Genomic DNA, 4,400 nt, shown 5'->3' with positions numbered 1-4,400 from the left:
TTACCAACCCTTAGTAAACTTTTGGGAAAAATTGTGTTTGACCAGATACAATGCTATTTTACTGTAAACAAATTGACAACAGACTTTCAGCATGCTTATAGGAAAGGACATTCAACAAGCACGGCACTTACACAAATGACTAATGATTGGCTGAGAGAAATTTATGATAAAAAGATTGTGGGAGCTGTTTTGTTATACTTCAGTGCGGCTTTTGACATTATCTATCATAGTCTGCTGCTGGAAAAACGTATGTGTTATAGCTTTACACCCCCTGCTATATTGTGGATAAAAAGTTACCTGTCTAACAGAACACAGAGGGTGTTCTTTAATGGAAGCCTCTCCAACATAATCCAGGTAGAATCAGGAATTCCCCAGGGCAGCTGTCTAGGCCCCTTACTTTTTTCAATCTTTACTAATGACATGCCACCTTTAAGTAAAGCCAGTGTGTCCATGTATGCAGATGACTCAACACTATACACGTCAGCTACAACAGCGAGTGAAATTACTGCAACACTTAACAAAGAGCTGCAGTTAGTTTCAGAATGGGTGGCATGGAATAAATTAGTCCTAAATATTTAAAAAACTAAAAGCATTGTATTTGGTACAAATCATTCACTAAACCATAAACCTCAACTACATTTTGTAATAACTAATGTGGAAATTGAGCAAGTTGAGGTGAGTAAACTGCTTGGAGTAACCCTGGATTGTAAACTGTCATGGTCAAAACATATTGATACAACAGTAGCAAAGATGGGGAGAAGTCTGTCCATAATGAAGTGCTGCACTGACTTTTTAACAATAACATCAAGGCAGGTCCTACAGGCCCTAGTTTTGTCGCACCTGGACTACTGTTCAGTCGAGTGGTCAGATGCCACAAAGAGGGACCTCTGGAAATTAAAATTGGCTCAGAACAGGGCAGCACGGCTGGCCATTAAATGTACACGGAGAGCTAACATTAATAATATGCATGTAAATCTCTCATAGCTCAAAGTGGAGCGATTGACTTCATCACTACTTGTTTTTGTTAGAATTGTTGACATGCTGAATACACCGAGGTGTCTGTTTAAACTACTAGCACACAGCTCGGAAACCCATGCATACCCCACAAGACATGCCACCAAAGGTCTCTTCACAATCCCCAAGTCAAGAACAGACTATGGGAGGTGCACAGTACTACATAGAGCCATGGCTACATGGAACTCTATTCCACATCAGGTAACTGATGCAAGCAGTAGAATCAGATTTTAAAAACAGATACAAATACACCTTATGGAACAGCGGAGGCTGTGAAGAGACACACACACAGGCACAGACACACATACACATGATAAGAAATGCACTCTACACACACATACACATGGATTTTGTATTGTAGATATGTGATAGTTGAGTAGTGGCCTGAGGGAACACACTTAATGTGTTGTGAAAAGTGTTATGAAATATAATGTCATGTCATTTTTTAAATTTTATATAACTGCCTTAATGTTGCTGTACCCCAGGGAGAGTAGCTGCTGCCTTGGCAGCAGCTAATGGGGATCCTTAATGAATACAAATACAAATACAGGGTAACTGTCAACTTGTGAGTCTGAAAATGGACACTGAAGGTTAAGGAATCTACATGGTAAGTGTCAATTTGATATTCATGAACATTAACCCCTAATTCTATATATTGTGTGGAATTGTTTCACTGACTCTCTGTCTCTGCATTATCCACAGCGTAACTGTCAACTTGTGAGTCTGAAAATGGACACTGGAGGTTAATAAGGAATCTGCATTGCAAGTATAAATTTGATGTTCATGAACATTTGTCACGACCTGATTAGGTCGGGCTACCTGATTTGGTCGGGGTGCATTGTAGCTAAGTCTTACCCTAACCCTTTTCCTAACCTTAACCTAATTCTCCTAACCTGCCACGTGAATTCACCTAACCTGGCACATTAATTCACCTAAATGCTACATTAATTATCCTAACCTGCCAATTTAGTTATCCTAACCTGTAATTCACCTAACCTGCCACTGGGGCCGACAGAACCGTTGCTAACAATGGAGCCTGACCAAATCAGGTAGCCCGACCTCATTGAGTAGTCACAGATTAACACCTAATTCTTCATCTTGTGTGGATTTATTTTCACTGACTCCCTGTTGCATTACCATCAGGGTAACTGTCAACTTGTTTAAAGACCTTATTTTCAAATACAGATGATAAGTGCACCGAGGTAATTAATACATTATATTTTGTTTTTCAGGTGCAACCTTCAAGTGCATTTCAGAGCTCACAAAGGTAAACAATAAGTCTTCATTGTTTGTGTTGTGTGCCTTTTTTCTATTGCATTTGACATGCATTTAATCACATTTCTTGCACATCTATCACCATATATTATGAGCTATGTATTACTCATATATAAAAAAATATACAGTACCAGTCAAAAGTTTGGACACCAACTCATTCAAGGGTTTTTCTTTATTTTTACTATTTTCTACATTGTAGAATAATAGTGAAGACATCACAACTAGCTTTGCACACTCTTGGCATTCTCTCAACCAGCTTCACCTGGAATGCTTTTCCAACAGTCTTGAAGGAGTTCCCACATATGCTGAACACTTTTCCTTTACTCTGTGGTCCAACTCATCCCAAACCATCTCAATTGGGTTGAGGTCGGGTGATTGTGGAGGCCAAGTCATCTGATGCAGCACTCTATCACTCTCCCTTTTGGTCAAATAGCCCTTACACAGCCTGGAGGTGTGTTGGGTCATTGTCCTGTTGAAAAACAAATGATAGTCCCACTAAGCCCAAACCAGATGGGATGGCGTATCGCTGCAGAATTCTGTGGTAGCCATGTTGGTTAAGTGTGCCTTGAATTCTAAATAAATCACAGACAGTGTCACCAGCAAAGCGCCCCCATACCATAACACCTCCTCCTCCATGCTTTATGGTGGGAAATACACATGCTGAGATCATCCGTTCACCCACACCGCGTCTCACAAAGCCATGGCGGTTGGAACCAAAAATCTCAAATTTGGACTCCAGACCAAAGGACAAATTTCCATCTTTCTAATATCCATTGCTCGTATTTCTTGGCCCAAGCAAGTCTCTTCTTTTTATTGGTGTCCTTTAGAAGTGGTTTCTTTGCAGCAATTCGACCATGAAGGCCTGATTCACACTGTCCCCTCTGAACAGTTGATGTTGAGATGTGTCTGTTACTTTAACTCTGTGAAGCATTTATTTGGGCTGCAGTTTCTGAGGCTTTTAACTCTAATTAACTTATCCTCTGCAGCAGAGGTAACTCTGGGTCTTCCATTCCTGTGGCGGTCCTCATGAGAGCCAGCTTCATCATAGTGCTTGATGGTTTTTGCGACTGTACTTGAAGAAACTTTTAAAGTTCTTGAAATGTTCCGTATTGACTGACCTTCACGTCTTAAAGAATTGATGGACTGTCGTTTCTCTTTGCTTATTTGAGCTGTTGTTGGCATAATATGGATTTGTCTTTTGCCAAATAGGCTATCTTCTGTATACCCCCCTACCTTGTCACAACACAACTGATTGGCTCAAACGCATTAAGAAATAAATAAATTCCACAAATTAACTTCTAAGAAGGCACACCTGTTAATTGAAATGCATTCCAGGTGACTACCTCATGAAGCTGATTGAGAGAATGCTAAGAGTGTGCAAAGCTGTCATCATGGCAAAGGGTGGATATTTGAAAAATCTCAAATCTCTAATATATTTAGATTTGTTTAACACTTTTGTGGTACTACATGATTCTGTATGTGTTATTTCATAGTTTTGATGTCTTCACTATTATTCTACAATGTAAAAGATGTAAAAGGAAAACCCTTGAATGAGTAGGTGTGTCCAAACTTTTGACTGGTAGTGTATGTATTATCCACATATAAATATATTTCACATAAATAATTATGCATACTGTTAAATATATTTTAACAAATACATGTAAATATATGAATAGCACATGTATGTAAAATGCATACTACCAGATGTGGATAAGTAATACATGTAAATATATTTAGATATATGTCAAAATATTAAAACATATTTAAAAATGGCCAAAATCGATAAGTAAATATATTTATGAAATATATGTGACATATATGGACAAATATGAGTAATAAATGTATTTAGATATATGTATTTCAAATATTAGTACATATATACTGAACAAAAATGTAAACCAAACATGCAACAATTTCAACTACTTTACTGAGTTACATTTCATATAAGGAAATCAGTCAATTGAAATAAATTCATTAGGCCCTAATTTATGGATTTCACATGACTGGCAGCCATGGGTGGGTCTGGGAGGGCATAGGCCCACCCACTGGGGAGCCAGGCCCAGCCAATCAGAATGAGTTTTTCCCCACAAAAGGGCTTCAGAAAGACAGAA

The sequence above is a fragment of the Coregonus clupeaformis genome, chromosome 14 (genome assembly GCF_020615455.1).
Source record: "Coregonus clupeaformis isolate EN_2021a chromosome 14, ASM2061545v1, whole genome shotgun sequence".
Classification (NCBI taxonomy): Eukaryota; Metazoa; Chordata; class Actinopteri; order Salmoniformes; family Salmonidae; genus Coregonus; species Coregonus clupeaformis.
Note: the sequence above shows the minus strand (reverse complement) of the source record.